This window comes from Ovis aries, chromosome 9, assembly GCF_016772045.2.
Source record: "Ovis aries strain OAR_USU_Benz2616 breed Rambouillet chromosome 9, ARS-UI_Ramb_v3.0, whole genome shotgun sequence".
In the NCBI taxonomy this organism is placed as follows: Eukaryota; Metazoa; Chordata; class Mammalia; order Artiodactyla; family Bovidae; genus Ovis; species Ovis aries.
Window position 1 is genome coordinate 15,097,608 of NC_056062.1, and position 23,343 is coordinate 15,120,950.

The 23,343-nt window shown below is 47.7% G+C and overlaps 1 long non-coding RNA gene across 1 annotated transcript; it reads left to right on the top strand.

Moving 5' to 3' along the window:
• The first annotated feature begins 2,788 nt into the window (after positions 1-2,788).
• LOC121820378 (uncharacterized) lies at positions 2,789-19,107 on the top strand. The gene is made up of 2 exons (XR_006060897.2): positions 2,789-10,196; positions 18,487-19,107. It is a non-coding gene; the product is annotated as an uncharacterized LOC121820378 (long non-coding RNA).
• Positions 19,108-23,343: the final 4,236 nt, after the last annotated feature.

Below are 23,343 nucleotides of genomic sequence, written 5' to 3' on the forward strand. Positions count from 1 at the left end.
TTTCATTCATTTCTCCTTCGTTCCTCCCACTCCCCCACCCTCCTTCCCGCCCCCCCTTCTCTCTTTCTCCCCTCTTCCTTCCTTCCTTCCTCTTTCCTCTTTCTTTCTCTTCCCCCTCCTTCCCTCCTTGCTTTCCTCCCTTTCTTTCTTTCCATCAACAAGTGTCAGGGCCCCTCTGCTATTTCGAATGCTGAGAAGGGGGTAGTGTAATACGATAGACACTTTGCCCTCATGGAGCATGCACTCCAGTGAGGAAAGCAGACAGTTAATAAGGAATGCATCAAGTGATGGTGCTTCCCCAGTGGCCCAGCGGTAAAGAATCAGCCTGCAATACAGGAGACACGGGTTTAATCTCTGTTGGGAAGATCCCCTGGAGGAGGGCATGACAACCCACTCCAGTATCCTTGCCTGGAGAATCCCATGGACAGAGGAGCCTGGCAGGCTATGGCCCGTGGGGTCACAAAGAGTCAGACATGACTGAAGCGACTGAGCATGCCTGCACACGTCAAGTGGTGACGGGTGCTACAAGACAGAGAGAATGGTGGTGGAAGGTGCTATTTTATGCCTGGTGGCCAAGCAAGGCATCTGACCAGGTGGCTTTTGAATGTTGTCTTTGAAGACAAAAAGGGACTCATAGCTGTACTAGGGAAGGGCATTTAGAGAGAGGGGCAACAGGGAAAAGAAAGTGAGGTGGAAGTGTGATGGGACAGGAGTGGGAAATGGGAAGGTGATGGGGTGTGGGGTGGAGACCCTGTGGGTAGAGGTGGGTGTTTCAGACCCTGTAGAACTTTGCTGGGAAAACCAGTGAAGGACGCTGTGAAAGACTGACCAGTGAGGTCGGAGGAGACTGAGGCGGTGTGGTTTCTCGGAAGTGAAGGGGACAGGGAGCTGCCAAAGAAGGAGCACCTCAAGCACTAGCCGCAGGCCGAGTGAAACGAGAGCCGAGGTGGCCACGGGGTTTAGCACCATGAAGACGCTACAAGCGCTGTTGAGTTAGATGGTGAGAACAAACTCTGGAGTGGTTACAGATATAAGGGAAGAAGAAGTGGAAACAAGTAGAGACAATCTGCCAAAGGGCACACACTATAAATGCAAGTAGAGGAAAGGACAGAGCTCGTAAAAATGTAGGGACGATGGGCATGTGTATCTACACAAGTGCACACATGGGAAAGATAGTTATGTCTTTCACACACACGCACGTTTCATACATGTGACATATTTATCACAAAATTTTATGATTCAGTAGAATGGAGAAGTTTGATGCTGTAAGAGATGGAGGCAAGATATTATGGAGTGACCCCAAGAAAGAGATAAATAAAGTGCTGAGAGAATTTCATTCAGCCCTGCCTCCAGGACCAACAATGTCACTCAGTGTCCAAGTGGCTGTCCCTGGTTCTGTAAGTGACTTAGCTTCCAGCCAAGACTACACTCAGCCTTGTTTTTGCTGACTGTTTAGAGCTTCTCCATCTTTGGCTGCAAAGAATATAATCAATCTGATTTTGGTGTTGACCATCTGGTGACGTCCATGTGTAGAGTCTTCTCTTGTAGTGTTGGAAGAGGGTGTTTACTATGACCAAGGCAATGGCCCCCCACTCCAGTACTCTTGCCTGGAAAATACCATGGATGGAGGAGACTGGTGGGCTGCAGTCCATGGGGTCGCAAAGAGTCAGACTGAGCGATGTTACTTTCACTTTTCACTTTCATGCATTGGAGAAGGAAATGGCAACTCACTCCAGTGTTCTTGCCTGGAGAATCCCAGGGATGGGAGAGCCTGGTGGGCTGCCGTCTATGGGGTTGCACAGAGTTGGACACAACTGAAGCGACTTAGCAGCAGCAGCAGTGCATTCTCTTGGCAAAACTCTATTAGCCTTTGCCCTGCTTAATTCCACATTCCAAGGCCAAATTTGCCTGTTACTCCAGGTATTTCTTGACTTCCTACTTTTGCATTCCAGTCCCCTATAATGAAAAGGACATCTTTTTTGGGTGTTAATTCTAAAAGGTCTTGTAGGTCTTCATAGAACTGTTCAATTTCAGCTTCCTCAGTGTTACTGGTTGGGGTATAGACTTGGATTACTGTGATATTGAATGGTTTGCCTTGGAAACGAACAGAGATCATTCTGTCATTTTTGAGATTGCATCCAAGTACTGCATTTCAGACTTTTTTGTTGACCATGATGGCTACTCCATTTCTTCTAAGGGACTCCTGCCCACAGTAGTAGATATAATGGTCATCTGAGTTAAATTCACCCATTCCAGTCCATTTTAGTTCGCTGATTCCTAGAATGCCAACGTTCACCCTTGCCATCTCCTGTTTGACCACTTCCAATTTTCCTTGATTTATGGACCTGACATTCCAGGTTCCTATGCAATATTGCTCTTTACAGCATTGGACCTTGCTTCTATCACCAGTCACATCCACAACTGGGTATTGTTTTTGCATTGGCTCCATCCCTTCATTCTTTCTGGAGTTATTTCTCCACTGATCTCCAGTAGCATATTGGGCACCTACTGACCTGGGGAGTTCCTCACTCAGTATCCTATTATTTTGCCTTTTCATACTGTTCATGGGGTTCTCAAGGCAAGAATACTGAAGTGGTTTGCCATTCCCTTCTCCAGTGGATCACATTCTATCAGACCTCTCCACCATGCCCACCCGTCTTGGGTGGCCCCACAGGGCATGGCTTAGTTTCACTGGGACCTCAAGGCTGAGGTCCTAGTGTGATTAGACTAACTAGTTTTCTGGATTATGGTTTCAGTGTGTCTGATCTCTGATACCCTCTCACAACACCTACCGTCTTACTTGGGTTTCTCTTACCTTGGACGTGGGGTATCTCTTCATGGCTGCTCCAGCAAAGTGCAGCCACTGCTCCTTACCTTGGATGAGGGGCATTTCCTCACTGCCACCCCTCCTGACCTTGAATGTGGAGTAGCTCCTCTCGGCCCTCCTGCACCCACGCAGCCACCGCTCTTTGGACATGGGGTTGCTCCTCTCAGATCATCAACTCCTTATTGCCAAATTCAGACTTAAATTGAAGAAAGTGGGGAAAACCACTAGACCATTCAGGTATGACCTAAATCAAATCCCTTATGATTATACAGTGGAAGTGAGAAATAGATTTAAGGGACTAGATCTGATAGATAGAGTGCCTGATGAACTATGGATGGAGGTTCGTGACATTGTATAGGAGACAGGGATCAAGACCATCCCCACGGAAAAGAAATGCAAAAAAGCAAAATGGTTGTCTGGGGAGGCCTTACAAACAGCTGTGAAAAGAAGAGAAGTGAAAAGCAAAGGAGAAAAGGAAAGATAGAAGCATCTGAATGCAGAGTTCCAAAGAATAGCAAGAAGAGATAAGAAAGCCTTCCTCAGCGATCAATGCAAAGAAATAGAGGAAAACAACAGAATGAGAAAGACTAGAGATCTCTTCAAGAAAATTAGAGATACCAAGGGAACATTTCTTGCAAAGATGGGCTCAATAAAGGACAGAAATGGTATGGACCTAACAGAAGCAGAAGATATTAAGAAGAGGTGGCAAGAATACACAGAAGAACTGTACAAAAAGATCTTCATGACCAAGATAATCACGATGGTGTGATCACTTACCTAGAGCCAGACATCTTGGAATGTGAAGTCAAGTGGGCCTTAGAAAGCATCACTACGAACAAAGCTAGTGGAGGTGATGGAATTCCAGTTGAGCTGTTTCAAATCCTGAAAGATGATGCTGTGAAAGGGCTGCAGTCAATATGCCAGCAAATTTGGAAAACTCAGCAGTGGCCGGAGGACTGGAAAAGGTCAGTTTTCTTTCCAATCCCAAAGAAAGGCGATGCCAAAGAATGCTCAAACTACCACACAATTGCACTCATCTCACATGCTAGTAAAGTAATGCTCAAAATTCTCCAAGCCAGGCTTCAGCAATACGTGAACTGTGAACTTCCAGATGTTCAAGCTGGTTTTAGAAAAGGCAGAGGAACCAGAGATCAAATTACCAACATCCACTGGATCATCAAAAAAGCAAGAGAGTTGCAGAAAAACATCTGCTTCTGCTTTATTGACTATGCCAAAGCCTTTGACTGTGTGGATCACAACAAACTGTGGAAAATTCTGAAAGAGATGGGAATACAGACCACCTGACCTGCCTCTTGAGAAACCTATATGCAGGTCAGGAAGCAACAGTTAGAACAGGACATGGAACAACAGACTGGTTCCAAAGAGGAAAAGGAGTACCTCAAGGCTGTATATTGTCACCCTGCTTATTTAACTTATATGCAGAGCACATCATGAGAAATGCTGGGCTGGAAGAAACACAAGCTGGAATCAAGATTGCCGGGAGAAATACCAATAACCTCAGATATGCAGATAACACCACCCTTATGGCAGAAAGTGAAGAGGAGCTAAAAAGCCTCTTGATGAAAGTGAAAGAGGAGAGTAGAAAAGTTGGCTTAAAGCTCAACATTCAGAAAACGAAGATCATGGCATCTGGTCCCATCGCTTCATGGCGAATAGATGGGGAAACAGTGGAAACAGTGTCAGACTTTATTTTGGGGGGCTCCAAAATCACTGCAGGTGGTGATTGCAGCCATGAAATTAAAAGATGCTTACTCCTTGGAAGGAAAGTTATGACCAACCTAGATGGCATATTGAAAAGCAGAGACATTACTTTGCCGCCTAAGGTCCATCTAGTCAAGGCTATGGTTTTTCCTGTGGTCATGTATGGATGTGAGAGTTGGACTGTGAAGAAGGCTGAGTGCCGAAGAATTGATCTTTTGAACTGTGGTGTTGGAGAAGACTCTTGAGAGTCCCTTGGACTGCAAGGAGATCCAACCAGTCCATTCTAAATGAGATCGGTCCTGGGTGTTCATTGGAAGAAATGATGCTAAAGCTGAAACTCCAGTACTTTGGCCACTTCATGCAAAGAGTTGACTCATTGGAAAAGACTGCGATGCTGGGAGGGATTGGGGGCAGGAGGAGAAGGGGATGACAGAGGATGAGATGGCTGGATGGCATCACCAGCTCGATGGACGTGAGTTTGAGTGAACTCCGAGAGTTGGTGATGGACAGGGAGAACTGGCGTGCTGCGATTCATGGGGTCGCAAAGAGTCGGACACGACTGAGCAACTAAAGTGAAGACTACACTCAGAGGGTAAAGAATCCGCCTGCCAAGCAGGCGATGCAGGTTCGATCCTTGAGTCAAAAGATCCCCTGGGGAGGGAAATGGCAACTACTCCGCTAATCTTGCCTGGGAAATCCTGTGGACAGAGGAGTCCTTGGAGTCGCAAAAGAGTCAGACACGATTTAGCAACTAAACAAGAACAGAACAAGAGTACACTCACGTGTCCGGAGGCATTCAAACATGATTTGTGGTGTCACATTTAACTGCATCAGCCTATATGTTTAATTGCTATTTTACTAGGCATAAATCATAAACATCACCCGATTTATTATATGTCATCTGTACTGGAGAGGATGGAATACAGAGGAAAGGGAAATAGAGTGGGAGAGGCTGGTTTTTTACAAGGAGCTCATGACATGCCAGGCACATTGCTAGGCAGTGTTTATAGGCGATATCACACGATCCTCATGGTCACCTGGCAAGGTGAGTACTAGGAATGTGTTTTTTTCCAATGTGGCTCAGGAAGGTTTAGAGAGTGTCCAAGCATGGACAGCTGGGAGAGGGAAGGGCAGGGTCAGTATTTGAATCCAGCTCTAGCTACATGCCCTTGTCCACTTGCATGATTAACCACCCAGTGCGGGACATATCATTTCTCCCAACTCCTTCCTTCATGGTTTCCCTGCAGTCAGCAGGGGACAAGACAAAGACAGGAGTCAGTCTGCCAGGCTGGAAGAGCTTGGAGAAGCTACAGCTTGTGTGGATAATGGGAAATACAGAAGGAGATTTATGCAGGGTGTCAAACTCACATCAAAAAATAAGTTTTCATGAAGTGCACATAAGCTTAGTCCCTTTCCATACTAAATAGCACCAATGATTTTTACCTTATTGGATTACTTCTATCTAACCCAGTGATTTATATGCTGTGACAATCAGTGAGACCTTTCCAGGTACATGAAATGGTGACCCTAACATGTGCTGCCCCTGCTGCAGGGACCATAGCTGACTGCAGGACCCCGCAGAGGCTCTTTTGGCCCTACTGCTGTGCTGGTACCAGGCCACCCAAGCCTCCACCCCCGTATTTTTCTTTACAGGTGTCAAATCTGCAAGAGAGCTGAGGGGTCCACCTGCCTTCATCTTTTTCAATCTCCTTCCTTGATTCTTCACATTCATTCCACCCCCTACCCCCAAAAAATGTTCTGCACATTGAATCTCATCTTGGCAGCTGCTTCTTAATGGATGAAACAAACTCAAGCTGGTAGAGCTAACCTGCAGAGGGCCTTCTACACCAGAGGTGGTCGGTCATCAAGGTCTCACCCAGTGGTATTGTGCGTGTGTGTGTGTGTGTGCACACGTACACACATAGCACAACCTTGGCCAATCAATCAGGGAACCTCATTCTAGACTGAGATTCTTTCAGTATCTATGATGCCGGCCTTCCATGAGTTGCCACAATGGACGTCCCCGTCAACTGGCGTGATTGGGTGATTCTAGTATACGTGTTACTGAAGTGAGCACAGGATTGGGTGATTCTAAGGGGAAGGATTTCTTGGCCCTCCCCCTTAGCTTTCTTTCTTCTTTCCCACCAAAAAAAAAAAAAAAAAAAAATGTTGCTCACAGGCCCCAGCTTATCAGAGTTGGGTTAAGGTGTTAACTGCCACCTGACCAGACCCCTCTCTTTGCAAGCTTGTTTGGATAGAGAGAGATGAACCCCCAGGGGCTTAGAGGGGAGGCAGCCTGGCCTCAGTGGGGCCTGTGTGTTTCTCTGTATCCACATTTATGAGAGAGGCCTGCAGGGTCTCCCTGCTTCTGTGAGTTGAGTCCCATGAAATTGCCATTCTGTGGGTCAAGAGCAGCTGACTCGGTGATTTTATTCAGTCTGTGATGATAACTTCCTTGAGAATCTTGTTGGGTTGATGAGGAAGAGGTGGGCTGGATGAGGCTCACATACTCTTGGCCCCCAAACCAACAAATGCCATCCAGCCCAATCTCTTCCAAATCAGGTTTGCATAAATCCTACCCACCCACGGAGGCGGAGACTCACCATTAACTGCATTTCCTAAATTCCACTCATAAAAAGGACCAGATGTTTTCTAAAACAAAAGGGCATTTATGAGACTCCTGAGGACTGTCTTAACTAGGCCAGAAGGCAGTACCCAAAGGGACAAAATGAAGCCTGGATTCAGAGGAAAAAAGAAGGAAACCCCTGGGGGCAGGACGGAACACTGAGCGTGCCTCCTGCCCTGGGGGCCCAGGGCTGCTTGCCACGGTTCCAGGTCCTATTTCCATTGTTCTCGTTCTTCACCTGAAACTGCCGACCCCATCCGCTCCCATCCACTTAGCTGCCCAAATCAGAAACCCGGGTCTCCTCCTTCTCCCTTGTGCCCGAGTCAGCCCCTCACCACATCACACCAACCTCTGAAATGTTTAAGGAATCCATCCACTTGTCTTCAGCCCACTGCCTCTACCCTGGGCAAGGCCAGCCTGGACCCCATCCAGACCACGGTGACTACCTCCTCGCCACCTGCTCCCAACTCCAGTTTTATTCCCTTGAGCTTATCCCCTCCCCAAGGCCAGAGACGCCTTTCCACCACACATCTGATCGTGCCAGCATCACAGCTTAAAGGCCTTCAGTTTTTTTTTTTTCCCCCCATTGCTTCTAGAACAAAACCTAAGCTAGGGATCTTGACAAGCAGGCCGTTCTCACCCGCCAAGTTCATCTGACCCACACATCCCACCCCAGAGAGACTGTTTCCCAGGCATGATGAGCCCTCTCCTGCCTGACCGTCGATCGCTCTTCCCAAACGGTTCTCTCCCTCCCCAGCACCCTTCAGGAATGACAGGGCCCCAGCTCCCCGTCTCAGAATCCAGTCCCATGGAGCCATCGCCAAGGTGTGTCAGCATGCCCTCTCTTGAATCAGCTCTTCGAGGGAGGGCAAGGCCAGGCCTTCTTGCTCCAGCTTCCCTGTAGCTCTGCTCAGGCTGAAGGTGGGCTCACTCAGACATTATGTGGTGGACGAGTGTTACTGTCGTCACTGTGGCCTTTTCCCAGTGAGAGAGAGGGACGGCAGAATGCCAGGCATCAGGGGGCAGCTGGGGGAAGGACCACGAGGGGCTCTGAGCCGTCACCGGCGGCCCTGCACTCCCAGGGCCCGAGGCTGGGGCTGACAGTGAGGGCAGAAAGGCTAGTACAGGACCCGACTGCACGCCTCCTCCTCCTCCTCACACCAAGGTCGGAATCCACCTTTTATTAATACAAAGAGAGCGAGACGCTGCGAACTCCGGTCTGTTGCGTGCAGAGAGGATGGGCAGTGTCCTGGAGGAGAGACCGCCGCAGCAGGGTCCTGCGACACAGGCCGGGCGCCCTCCCCAGCCCTGCGATGCTGCTCCACTGGGAGGGGCACTGTCAGCTTCTACCCCGCCCTGGGAGGCTCTGTCTCTCCCCTGAGCAGATGTTCTCCATTTGCAGGGGGGATGGCAGTCACCACATTGCAGCGTGGCTGCGAGGAGTTGGGGAGACAGCAACCTGGCTCCCTCACTTCCAAGGGCCTTGAGCAGTGTCATGGTGGGGGCCAGAGTGATGTCCATCACACCCACACGTGATGGACCTGGGCCCCACGTCTCCGGGAGAGTGTGACCTAAGCTCCTAGGTTGGACCACATCAGCCTCCTTCTCTGCCACAGCCCAGGCCCCTGCCCATGAAGAGCAGCCCCCTAAGTGTTTACTGGACCCCCCAGGGCTGATCTGTCTGATCCACCCGTCTCTCAGAGGCACGTCCTCCCGGGCCCCCGCACCTCAGACGTGGGCATCTGCTGATGGCCTTCACTTCTAATTAGCTCTGCACGTCAGGCTGCAAATTGGCAAAACTGTCAGACAAGCGACAACAGGAAAAAAAAAAAGTTTTTAATTAGTTCTTCATAGAGATCGGGAAACGTGGTAAAAGAATGCTGGAATCTGCACGTGGTTCTTTGAACTATAATTAGTGTGTTGGATGTAAAAGCTGTAAAAGCCCATTAGCTCCTGCGCTCGCTGCAGAAAAGTGTGACGGCGAAGAGGCGTGGGGGAGGCGGCGTGCGGCCGTCGGCGTTCTCATCTGAAGGAGGCGCGTCCCCCGCTCAGTGGCTGGGATTCACCCTCTCCTCCACGTGCACTCGCAGCGGGCACGTCAGAGAGCCTCAGGAATGCGTGTCCCCTGAGGCCTCTCCTCCAGTCCTCGAATGAGGACGACAGCTCTGGGCACCTGGGTGCTTGGGGAGCAGAGAAGGAGGGACTTGACCCATGTCCTCCTCAGACCCCCCGAACCCTGGACGGTACCCTGACCCCTTGGGGCAGCAGTTTCTTCCATGGAAAATGGGGACAGTTGCTTAGGGCTGGACTTCACACTGAGTCTTTGACTCTCTTGATGGGGGACCCTATTTAGGTAACGGGGCGGGGGCTAAGGAGTGAATCGAAGAAGCCCTGATTCAGCTGACGTAAGAGACTCTGGAGCATCTTAGGTACTTGTAGGTACTTCCCTGGTGGTTCAGATGATAAAGAGTCTGCCTACAATGCAGGAGGCCTGGGTTCGATCCCTGGGTCACGAAGATTCCTTAGAAAAGGAAATTGCAACCCACTCTGGTGTTTTTGCCTGGAAAATCCCATGGATGGAGAACCCTGGCAGGCTACAGTCCATGGGGTCACAAAGGGTTGGACTCAACTCAGTGACTTCACTTTCTTTCTTTCAAGATACTCCAAAGTATGTGCATCCTAGCAAAGCCACCTGAAGCCCAGCCTCCCTGGGAGTCTTTCCTCCTGCTGACGGGAATTTCCCTTCTTCAAGCTCCAGTATCAACTAGTAATAGAAATATTCATAGTAGTTGCAGCCAGATACATGGCGTGCTCTATGTGCTAAGTCTTAACTAATCTTTTCCTCACTTTACAGATGAGACAGGACGGGGATGTCACATAACTTCTTCAAGGTCAGACGGCCATAAGTGGAGGAGTCTGGATTCAAACCTGGCAGTCTGACTCCGGAGCCCACGTTGACAACCAACGCCCAGCAGCACTGCTGTTCTCTGTATGTCTGCTGTGAGCGAGGTGTTGAACCAGGTGCACAATTAGATCACCTATTAACCCCCAAACCACCCTGTAACGGGGCAGAAAGATGGGGCCATCGAAGGTGAGGAAGCTGAAAAAGCTTCAGCGTGGTTTTGGGCTCAGACATGGCAGAGCTGGCATCTGAACTCAGATCTCCTGGTTTCAGCAGGTATACTGCCCCTCACACGGCCCCAGCACCGCACAGTTTGAATTCTGCTGTTGTCTACTTCATAACCCTCCCTGGCATTTTATGCAGGTAGAACACTCACTCAGAAAGATGCAGGAGCGGACAGGCTAATGAGAGTTTACAGGGATAACTCATCCAGGAAACCACCAGCCCGATTGAGAAATAGATCCTCACAGTCTTCCTTCCCATTACCACACCTCAAAAGCCACCCCGCCATTCTAACTTCCAATACTGTACACCAGTGTAGAACTTTAGAACTTCATATAGATTGCATCATGTACTAGGTACCCTTTTGGGTCTGACTCCTTCCAACATTATGTTTGTGAATCCTCCATGTTGTTGCAAGTAGCAATATTCCTCTATTTATGGCTGTATTACTTGTGTATGACTATATTGACATTTATTATCCATTTTACAATTGATGGGCAATATGATCATTGCTGATTTTTTGGTTATCATCATTCAGTTCAGTTCAGTTCAGTCACTCAGTCGTGTCCTTCTCTTTGTGACCCCGTGATTCGCAGCACGCCAGGCCTCCCTGTCCATCACCAGCTCCCGTAGTTCACTCAGACTCATGCTCACGTCCATCAAGTCAGTGATACTATCCAACCGTCCCCTTCTCCTCCTGCCCCCAATCCCTCCCAGCATCACAGTCTTTTCCAATGAATCAACTGTTCGCATCAGGTGGTCAAAGTATTGGAGTTTCAGCTTCAGCATCAGTCCTTCCAATGAACACCCAGGGCTGATCTTCTTTAGGATGGACTGGTTGGATCTCCTTGCAGTCCAAGGGACTCTCAAGTGTCTTCTCCAACACCACAGTTCAAAAGCATCAGTTCTTCAGTGCTCACCTTTCTTCACAGTCCAACTCTCACATCCATACAGGACCACTGGAAAACCATAGCCTTGACTAGACGGATCTTTGTTGGCAAAGTAATATCTCTGCTTTTCAATATGCCGTCTAGGTTGGTCATAACTTTCCTTCCAAGGAGTAAGCATCTTTTAATTTCATGGCTGCAATCACCATCTGCAGTGATTTTGGAGCCCCCAAAATAAAATCTGACACTGTTTCCACTGTTTCCCCATCTATTTGTCATGAAGCAATGGGACCAGATGCCATGATCTTTGTTTTCTGAATGTTGAGCTCTAAGCCAACTTTTTCACTGTCCTCTTTCACTTTCATCAAGAGGCTTTTTAGCTCCTCTTCACTTTCTGCCATAAGGGTGGTGTCATCTGCATATCTGAGCTTATTGATATTTCTCCCAGCAATCTTGATTCCAGCTTGTGTTTCTTCCAGCCCAGCATTTCTCATGATGTACTCTGCATAGAAGTTAAATAAGCAGGGTGACAATATACAGCCTTGAGGTACTCCTTTTCCTCTTTGGAACCAGTCTGTTGTTCCATGTCCTGTTCTAACTGTTGCTTCCTGACCTGCATATAGGTTTCTTAAGAGGCAGGTCAGGTGGTCTAGTATTCCCACCTCTTTCAGAATTTTCCACAGTTGATTGTGATCCACACAGTCAAAGGCTTTGGCATAGTCAATAAAGCAGAAGCAGATGTTTTTCTGCAACTCTCTTGCTTTTTTGATGATCCAGCGGATGTTGGCAATTTGATCTCTGGTTCCTCTGCCTTTTCTAAAACCAGCTTGAACATCTGGAAGTTCACGGTTCACGTATTGCTGAAGCCTGGCTTGGAGAATTTTGAGCATTACTTTACTAGCGTGTGAGATGAGTGCAATTGTGTGGTAGTCTGAGCATTCTTTGGCATTGCCTTTCTTTGGGATTGGAATGAAAACTGACCTTTTCCAGTCCCGTGGCCACTGCTGAGTTATCATTAGAACTGTTATAAATCTCCATGTGCAGATCTTTGGATGAATACCTTCAGCATTTCTGTTGGGTCAGTGTCAAGGAGTGGAATTAATAGGTCACGAAAAGAGGGGTTAGACTCAACTTCATTGGATCCTGGTGACACTGCTTCAAAGTGGTTGTACCAATTTATACTCCCACTGGCTGTGTGTTTTTAGTTACTTCACATCTTTGCTGACATTTAGCCTCTTCACATTATAAAAATTCAGCCGTTATGGGTGGGACTGCTGTTCTGTGATTTTAATGTACATTTTCTTGGGGCCTAATGAGATTAGGCACTCTTGTTTATGGCCCAGTTCAGTGTTATCCTAGTGAAGTTCCTGTTCAAGCTATTTGTCATTTTAAAAAATTGAGTTGTTTGTATGTTCCCTGTTGATTTATAGAAGTTCTCTTTAAATTTGTTCTGAGTCTTTTGATGGACATAAATTCTTAATTCTAATTCTAATCAAATAGCAACAACCCTGTGTCATTTCCTGGCCTTTTTTGTTCTACTTTTCACAGTTAGGTCTAAAATCTAACTCTGAACTGGTGTTTTGAGTCGTTTTTGCATAAATTTGATGTGATGTGAGGTGATGGCCAATTCTTTTTTTTCTTTTTTTCGTGTATCGACGTCCAATTGACAGTGCATCATTTGTTGGAAAGGCTGGTTTTCCTCACCATACTGTGGGAGCACCTTGGTAAAAATTATAAGAATTTTCTTTGTGGAAAATTTTCAAGTACAAATTCATTTTCTTTCAATAGATAAAGGGTCATGCCAGTTAGTTATTTGCTCTTCAGACAACCATGGTTGCTTGTGTATTTAAAGAGGTTGTGAATTTTATCTAAGTTATCACGAATTTATTGGAATAAAGTTTGTAAGATGTCCTCATTAGGCTTTTAATACCTACTGAAACTGCAATGATGTCATCTTTGTCATTTCTAAAGTTTATGGTGAACATCTTTCTGTTCAATCTAGCTAGAGAATTACCAATTTTAATGATCTTCTCAAAAAAAAAAAGAAAGAAAGAAAGAAAGAAAACAAAAAAACTCAGCTTTGCCTCACTGATCTTCTCTGTTGTTCTTCTCTCCTCTATTGCATGACTTCTGCCCTGATCTTGAGTGTCTCCTAACCTGCTTAATTTCAGTTCAGTTTGCTCCTCTACTGACTCTCTGAAGTAAAAGCACAGAGCTTTGATTTGAAACTTCTTCTCTTTGAATAATGGTCCTTAACCCTCTAAATTTCTCCCAACCTCCTGTTTTAGTGACATTTTACAAATTCTGGTACCCTCTATTTTAATTTTCATCCAGTTCAAAATACTTTCTAATTTCCTTTGGGTTTCTTTGTTGATGCATGGATCCACTTACAAGTGTGTTGTTTGGATTCTAAATATTTGGGGACTTTCCAGAAATCTTTTTCCTATTGATTTCCAATTTAAGTCTATTGTGGTCACAGAACGCACTACCTATGACCTGACTCCTTTTTAATGGATTGAGAACTTGTCTTAGTGGCCGGAATACAGTCTGCCTTGGTAAAGTTCCACGTGCCCTTGAAAAGAACGTGCTTCATAAGCGTCAATCAGGTCACCTTGGTTAACAGCGCTGTTCAGAGCTTCTCATGTCCTTCTGTATGTACGACTGAGTCCTCTGGTTGTTCACCTAAAACTATCACAACATTGATCATTGGCTATACCCCAATACAAAATAAAAAGTTCAAACAATTTTTTTAAGGGTTTAATGTCTTTACTGATTTGCCGTGCTTAATTCCTTCAATTATTGAAAGACGGGTATTTAAGTCTCAGCATTTTTGCGGCTTGTCTGTTTCCCTGTGTTTCTACTAGTTTTGGCTTCATACATTCTGAGTTGCTGCTATTAAGTGCATTGATATTTAAGATTATTATGTTCTCGTGATGAATCAAAACCTTTATCACTCAAGATGAAATTTTAAATCCCTACTAACATTCTTCACTCTGAAACCTACTTTGTCTGATATTATTGTAGCCCCTTCAGCCCCCTCATGCCTCCTTTTTCCATAAAGGCTAGTTCAGTATACCATTTTCTATCGTTTTACTTTTATCCCTGTTTGTGTCTTTACATTTGGAGTGAGCTTTTGTAGACAACATCAAGTTGGGTCTTTATTTCTGTATCCAACCTGAAGACCTCTGTCTTCTGATTAATGTGTTGAGAAAATTTAAATGTAAAGTAATTATTGATAACATTTGCACTTATGTTGCTTTTTGATGTCTGTCTTCTGATCATCGCTCCATTGTTGTTTTCCCTTTTTTAAGTCTACATGCTGTGCGTATGTCCAGAGGTTCAATTTGGGTCCTTTCACATTTTCCATGTCATTCCGTCATATGTTCCAAACTTATCTTTCTGAACATGTGGAATATAGTTCCACGAGCCATTTCATGTCCTTGCCTATCTCTGCAACAATCTGTGTCAATTCTACATTACTTTCTATTGAACATTTTTTCTCATCATCTTGGGTCATATTTTCCTGCTGGAAAACCCAGGAAGTTGACTGGATAGCAAAATACTGTGAATTTTATCTTGTTGGGTCCTGGATATTTCTGTGTTTCTAAAAGTGTTCTTGAGCCTTGCCATGGGATCTAATTGAGTTCCTTGGGAATATTTCTGCCCTTTTAAGACCTTTCCTAAGATTCATTAGTTTGGATCAGAGTCACCCTTAGGTGTGAAATAATTATTCCCTGAGTAATAATACTCCTGAGGCATAATAATAATTACTTCTGAGGCAAGACTTCCTGAATACCTGAGGCCCCTGCATTATGAGGTCTTGCTCTCTGACTACTGGAATGAGAGGAGAGATGAGCTCAATACCTCCTGCCCTGTGTGAACATGAGGATTTGTTCTAATTCTCAAGGGCCCTTCTTTCTCCAGCCTCAAACAGCTCAGCAGTTCCCTCACTGCATTGTCAACTACAAATTGGCCATTTGTGGGCACTTGTCGCCTACCTACAAGGATTAAATCATGTGACGCTGCAGCTGCTGACTTCCAATACCCCAAAGGAGCTCAGGGTGGAGAGCAGAAATGAGGGAAAACAGGCAGGACAGGTCTTCAGATAGATATTCTCAGGGACTGATTTTATGGGCCCAATTCTTGTGTCTCCTCGTATCTAAAGCAATAAAATCCTTCATGGTGACGACTGTTTCTGGTGACGAGCAGAAGCTTCACAAGACCCGCAGAAACGTTCTTGAGAAACATGTGCTTGATTGCATGCACTCCCCCTTCACCAGGATGTATTGACCTCCCCCACCTGCCTCTTGGGAACAGTCTCTCAGAGCTCTCTCAGGTGCTGTCTCCCAGGCTGCACGCCTCATTTTGCCCCAAGTAAAACTTAACTCACAACCAACACGTTGTGCTTTTTTTTTTAAGTCGACGGCATGCATGCACTGTCATTTTATTCCCACATACTTTTTAAACCACTGGGCTTCCCCGGTGGCTCAGCTGGTAAAGAATCCACCTGCAGTGCAGGAGACCTGGGTTTGACCTCTGGGTCGGGATGATCCCCTGGAGAAGGGAATGGTTCCCCACTCCAGTATTCTGGCCTGGAGAATTCCAGGGACTGTATAGTCCATGGGGTCTTCAAGAGTCAGACGTTACTGAGCGACTTTCACTTTAAACCATCACACCAAATTATTATTTTTGCTTCAAAGTGTTGATTTACTTTTAAAATACTTTATGTTTTAAAACTCAGAAACAAAAAATCACATACATGATTTACAAAGTATTCCTAGGCAAACACCCCGATAACCACCCTGAGTTCAAGAAACAGAGCTGTGTTGCCCATCCTGGGAGCTCTGTCGATAAGCCTTACCTCAACCAAAGCCCCTCTACTCTCCTCTGCACCCCTACAAGTACCACTATCCTGATTTTCATTGCAATTACGTTTTTTAAATTAAAAAAAAAAAAAAGCTTTATCATTCAAAGGTGAATCCCTGGACGTTGCGGCTTACTTTTGCTCAATTTAAAAATATGACACGTCCTTTAAGGTTCTTTCATCCTGCAAGTACCCCCTGCTTCTTTCGGCTCCTCACCATTATCTATGGGGAAGCCGGGTTCCTTTGACTTGCAGACTTGCCGGCAGTCTGGATTTTGCCGATAGCATTCTCCGTGTGTTCCTCTGTCTTTATACTTTCTGCGAATTGGCTGCTGGATCCAGAGGCTGGGTCAGACTCAAGCTTAATCCCTTTCGCAAGATGCTATTTGGTGTTTGCCCAGACAGCAAGAGGCACATTATTTCTGATTCTATCTCTTTGTCATGTGAACAGCCTTAGATTTCTAATGCCGAGCCCTCCTAACTCATCCAGGGGTGTGGAAGGTGATATTCTAACTCTGTCATCTCTTTTGACTATTATTTGTCAACCAGCTTTTCAAGAATTTAAGGGAAAAGTCATCTTCTTTACCCACATGCTTACCATTTCAGAGCTAGCATTTCCAATGCTCAGTTTTGTTTTGTTTTTTTTTTCCTTTTTACGGGAGGAATATTTATTTTTTGTTCCAAGATAGGAGCACTGGTGAATTCTGTATTCGTTTCTATGGAAGTGTCTTTCTTTGACCCTCATATTCAGGAGCATTTTGCTGCTTATAGAATTCTAGGTTGACTTTGAACGATGGCGTTCCCTGGGCTTCCTGCCTCAGTGTTTCTGGGAGATATCAGCTGCTATTTTCCCCTCTCAATGCCTCAGGGAGTCTCCCTTTAGCTATGAGATTCAGCAGTTTGGCTAGGGTGTGCCTACTTGCACCTTTCTTTGTGTTTATTTTGGTTGATTTTCCCTAGTTTGTTGGATTGATAGACCAAGGTCTTACTCCCCTTAAGAAAATTTCAGATAAAGTGTATTTAAATAACTTTTCCTTCTTCTTCTCTGTTACATAGGTGTTAGATCACTTATTTTTTTTAAAATTTTTTATTTTTACTTTATTTTACTTTTACAATACTGTATTGGTTTTGCCATACATTGACAGGATTACTCCATGTGTGAATGAAACTCAGTTTTTTTTCCTCCAGGCTTTAATGTATTCCATCTCAAATAACCCGTCTTCAAGTACAATGATCTTTTCTATTGTAGAGTCTGATGAGTTTTCCACTTGCTTTTAGAGTTTTGATAGCTCTCTCAAACATTCCTTACCTCTTCACTCATTATATACATTTTTTCTGATAGACACTTTAACATAGTTGTCATAGATATTGTGAAGTCCTTTTCTTCTAACTGCATGTCTGGGTTTGTTTTTATGACTTTTTCTTTCTTTCTTTCTTTTTTTTTTATCTTGCCTAATAGGTTTCTACTGCTTCTCAGGTCTGATCATTTTTATTTCTGTTTTATTGAAATAAAATTGACATGTAACATTGTGCAATTTAAGATGTTCAACATGTTGACTTGGCACATTTATATACTGCAATATTATTACCACAGTGGTGTCAGCTAACACCCCTATCATGTCGCGTCATTACCATTTACTTTTTGTGGCAGGAACAATTAAGATCTTGTCTCTTAACGACTTGCTTGTTGACTCTGATCCCTGTGGTGTACACTAGATCTCCAGGACTTATCATCATCTAATTTCAAGTTTGTGCCCTTGAACAAAGTCTCCTCAATTCCCCACCCTCCATGGTAGCTTTTGGTTTTGTAGCTGTTGAATTCTCCGCTGCAGCCTTCCAGCCTTCTAGCTCACTGTTTGGCGAGGCTCCTATTGCCTTGTCCCGTGTCTGTGCAGTCTGGGAGGCAGCTGAGAACTCACAGTGTTGGGGTGTTTTCCTGGGTGGCTTCCTGCAATCCAGGACTTTCTCCTTCAGTTTCTAGCCTCCCTGGTGTTACTAAATTTGATATCTGACTTTCTAGCCCAGTAAGATTTCTGATTTCTTCTTGAGCTCTGATCTGACTGGACTCAGCTTATGCCCTGTGGACTGGACATTCTCTCGGGGAAAAAGCCAAGTGGATGGAGCACTCAGTCAGTTTAACGCTCTTATCTCAGGGATTGCATCTCCTCCAGCTTCTGCCTGCCTGATTTTTACTCCAGTCTGTTGCACCGCTGGGGCCTCTGCTCGCAGAGTGAGGGCCCTTTCTCCCCAGTTGTTTTCTCCCAAGTTCTTTGAGACTCCAAAGCCCTCCTTGGCTTCAAGAGCCCTGCTCAGTTGCTCTGGGCATGGTTTCTAGGTGTTTACAATCACCTGGGGCTTGGGATTTGGCAAATTCTCTAAGAGAAATGTTTGTTCAAGATGGTGGAATCACATCTGTGCCATTCTCTTTTCCCACAGACTTTGGCCCCGCAAGTCCTGACTGCCTGGATGATCCTAAATCGTCTGTGATCTTTTCAGACCCATGAGACATGCATTCTCTGCTTGGACTCTGTGCCCTGAACAGCAAATTACACATGTCCCCAGAGCAGGAGGCGTCCCCTTCCCGCCTCTGTTCCCTCCCCCCCTCCTCCTGGGGATGATCTTGGCTGTCTTGGGTGTATTTGATGCTTTCAAACAGCAGTTTCTCTTACATTTTACCCAGCGTTAATGACCATTATTTGTGGGAGTCTTGGTCTGGTACAACATATTCTGTAAGTAGAAGGCATCTGCTTCATATAATTGATTTTTCCCCATAACCAGACTATAAGCTTCCATAGTCTGGCTTTCCCCATATTTTCAATTTCACACAACCTAATTTTATCCTGAGCACACTCTTGGGGTCCAGCAAACACCATTTTATGTAGAGACTAAAAACGGAAGCAATTACTTGGGTAATTTCAGGAAAAATCATCTGGGGTTATATTTATCTGGGCTGCCCATACAAAGTCCAGAGAAAACAAGGAGTAGTTTGGCAGGTTTTTGGAGTAGAGACAACACACAAACGTTTGAGTTCTTTGAATAAATGCTATTTGAGTTCTGTCCTGGCCTGTGGCGTTAGCCACATGAGTTCTGTCTCGTGCGGGTTTAGTTTTCCTAGGAAGATAAGCAAGCCCCTTGTGTGTAAGCACCCTGGTCTCTCTAAACTTTGTTGTTACCTGTGCTGGAACTTCCAAGAGGTGGTTTTGAGGAGAGGAAAGTTTTCATCTCATAGCATCACCTTCCAAGTTGAGTGAACCTGATCACAGGTTCACCTGATCACAGCGCCCTTGGCATCACGTGATGGAGCTGTTCCAGAATCAGGTGCCGGTTTGGAGTTCAGACCAAATGGTCTAGCTGTGAAATTCAGTTCTCATCTGAAGGGCTCGTTGCAAGTCCACACTCCTCCAAGTTCAGCTTTCGCCATGCATAGGAGATTAGCATCCCCACCTCATCATGAGATGAGAAGAGGTAACAGGGTGGTGAGGCCCAGGTCTGTGCCCGGCGCCGAGATGGGGCCCAGCACGCGTCGCTTTGCTCCCCTTCTCTCTCCTGAGATCTCACCCAAGGAACCCCTGGCACACCGCCATCACGTGACCGCCCATTTCTGGAAGGCAGGGACCGGCCCCGCCATCTCGGGCAGAGGGTCTGCAGTGGGGCCGGGGGTAGCGCAGCAGGAGACGGAGTTGAGCTGCCTTCCTGTACCTGTTGTGACAAGGGCATTCAGTGGGTCCCTCTCTGTGCTGAGGTGCCGAGACGCAAGGAAGAAGGCTGCCGATGCAGGCCCGTGAGCGCTCCGGAGGGCTGTGGTTACCATGGAAACGTGAAAGGCGCTCTAAGGGAACTGACCGCTGTGCCATGGAGGGAAGATCCCACACGCGCTGAATGCTGAAACCAAGTGTTGCTGGAGCCTCTGTCTGCTGACTGCACCCTGCTGATGGCCCTTCACAGGAAGGCCACTCTCCCTCCCGCTGGGGTCGCCCACCCACTCAGGACACGGGTGGCACAGAGAGCAGAGGAGAGCAGAGCAGAGTGTCATGAACCACAGGATGTGGGAAAACCAACGGCACTGCCATCTCCCGGACCTCTATCAGCACCTGCCGGTGACCCGGCCCCGCCCGCCTCCACCCGGAGGACACTGCAGCTGTGTGCTGGACCAGCCGGTGTCCAGGACACAGGAGCCATCACAGAGCGAGGAGCTTAGCACGCTCTGCCTGTGGGCCTCATGGGGAGGGCTCCTCTCCTCCCTCTCTCTCACCTCCACCTCCTGGGGGTGAGTCCTCTGATCACCTGGAAAGCACACCCGGTCACCCCCAGCTGTGGCCGGATGCAGAGATCCTTGTGTGCCTCCAAGTCTGCTGCCAGAAGGAAGAGCCCAGATCTAAGTACTGAAGTGAATCATTAAAAGGTCTCCCCACCATCACCTGTCTTTCCTTCTCCCACTCTGACCCCTGAAGCTCCCCCCTGAGGCACACAGGCCAGGAGCCACCTCTAGGCAAACTGCGTCAGGGTGTTTGACCATCAGCTGGCTAGAATGCACAGGCCCACCAGGTGGGCTTCTGCCCAGCTGCTCTGGCCACGACTGGGGTCTGCATCCAGAGGGAGAGAAAGAGCAAGACCAAATAGCAAGAATTCCCCTCTGCTGCTGGAGATAAAAGGAGAGACATCCCAAAGGCACATTTTATCAGGGATCACAGAACTCAGAGCGTGCGCACCTCTGTCCCTGCCCAGGCCTGAGCCCTTCTGCTCAGGGAGCCCCTCTCCTCCCTGGAAAGCGCCGGGAGGGAGAAGACGACCTCTGTGGACTGGGCTGTGTCCGCTTCCTGTGTCTTCCAGGCCCTGGTTCCCAGTTCTGACATTTCCAGCCACACAGGACCATTCTGCTCTTTCCACTCCATTACTTCCTTTGAAACCTTGAAAATAGTGAGCATCACCCCCTCCCATCCTCCTAAACACACACACACACACACACACACACACACACACACACACACCCCTACACATGGCCACACACACACATATACCCCATTACACACACCCACTCCCCCACACCCCCACACCCCCACACACCCCCACACACACCTCTACACATGCCCCCACAGACGCCCCTACACACACACACACACACCCGTACCCCCCCACACACCCTTATACATGCCCCTACACACTTCCACACACACACACCACTCCCCTACACACACCTCTACACACACCCCCACACATGCCCCTACAGATGCCGCTACACACACACACACACACACACACACCTACACACGGCCACACACACACACACACATAACCCATTACACACACCTGCTCCCCCCACACCCCCCCACACACCTCTACACAAGCCCCACCACACGCCCCTACAGACACCACTACACACACACACACCCCTACACACTCCCCCCCCACACACACACCCTTCCCCACACCCCTCCACACACACCTCTACACACACCCCCCACATGCCCCTACAGATGCCGCTACACACACACCCCTACACATGGCCACACACACACACATAAACACAAACTCCCACACACAGCCCCCCACACACACCTGTACCCCCACACGCACCCTACACACTCCCACACACACACACCCACATGCCCCCACATCCCTACACACACACACACACACCCACACACATCCCCCCTACACCCCTACAGATGCCCCTACACACACTCACACACACACACCCACATCCCCCCACACTCCTACACACACACACACATATACCCCATTACACACACCTGCTCCCCCACACCCCCCCACACACCTCTGCACACGCCCCCACACACGCCCCTGCACATGGCCACACACATACACACAAACACAAACCCCTACACACACCCCTACACACTACCCCACACACACACCCATGCCCCCCCCACACACCCCTACAGACACCCATACACACACACACACACGCCCCTACACATGGCCACACACATACACACAAACACAAACCCACACATAGCCACACACACACACCCCTACACACTCCCACACACACACACCCATACCCCCCCACACCCCTACACATGCCCCTACACACACACACGCACCCCCACACATACCCCCCACACCCCTACAGATGCCCCTACACACAATCCCACACACACACACACATCCCCCACACCCACACACACATACCCCATTACACACAGCTGCACCCCCCCTACACACCCCATACATAAACCTCTGCACACGCCCTACAGATGCCTCTACACACACATATACCCACACACACCCCTATACACACACCCCACACACACCCCACACACACTCCTCCACACCCACACACATACCCACACACAGACATTCACCCCCACATACACACTCACACACCTACTCCCCACACACACTCCCCCACCACACACACACACCCATTCCCCACACACATACCCACACACACACTCCCCCCAACATGCGCACACACACACACACACACACACACACACACACACACACACCTCCCTGGATTTATAACTGACGCCTAGACATCCCCACCCTTCCCTTTCGCAGGCTGTTTCCTCTTCCCACGCCAGGAGGCTCTTCACTGCACCATAAATTATAGATTCATACAGTGCCGTAGATTTGGGACAGGCCTTTGGAAGTCATTAGGTCTGGTGCCCTCATTTTGCACACGGGAGAGCTGGAGGCCCAGGGCTCATCAGGCCATGCCAGGACACGCATCACACCTGCGGCAGAGTCAGCCCCAGAATTGGTGTGGCCTGATTCCAGAAGCGAGCTCCTTCCCAGGGTCCAGGCTCCACTCAGTCTGTTCATACTGTGCTCCTGGAAGTAGCTCCTGGAGCCAATGGAGCGAGGCAGGGCCCCCAGGTTCAGTTCCTCTCGTGGAGGAGCTTGCGTTCCCCTCCAGGTGCTGTCACCAGGAGGAGAGCTGGCTGTGCAGGGGCTGCAGCAAGGAGGCTACCAGGCATCAGGGAGGGTCCCCAGGCAGAAGCCAGCCTGACAAGGGGGCCTGGCCTTCCCAAGAAGCATCTGCAGCAATTATAATGACATGAAATAGATCTGAGTAAATAAAGACACTTCCCTTTGTGGGAGACAGGATGGCTGTTTTCAAGTCTTGCCTCCTCCAATGGGGTTAGAGGCTCTGCCCTCTGCCAAGGAAAGAGCCGTCCAGAGATTCCCCTACCCCCACTGAGACCGGACTTGGCTGCTTGGCTGCCTTGACTGCAGCTTGTGGGCAGAGCAATAGTGGGGGGTGGAGTCTTGCTCCTCTCACCTCCTCCATCCTTTCCTGTTGGCCATAAAATATAGACCCTGCCC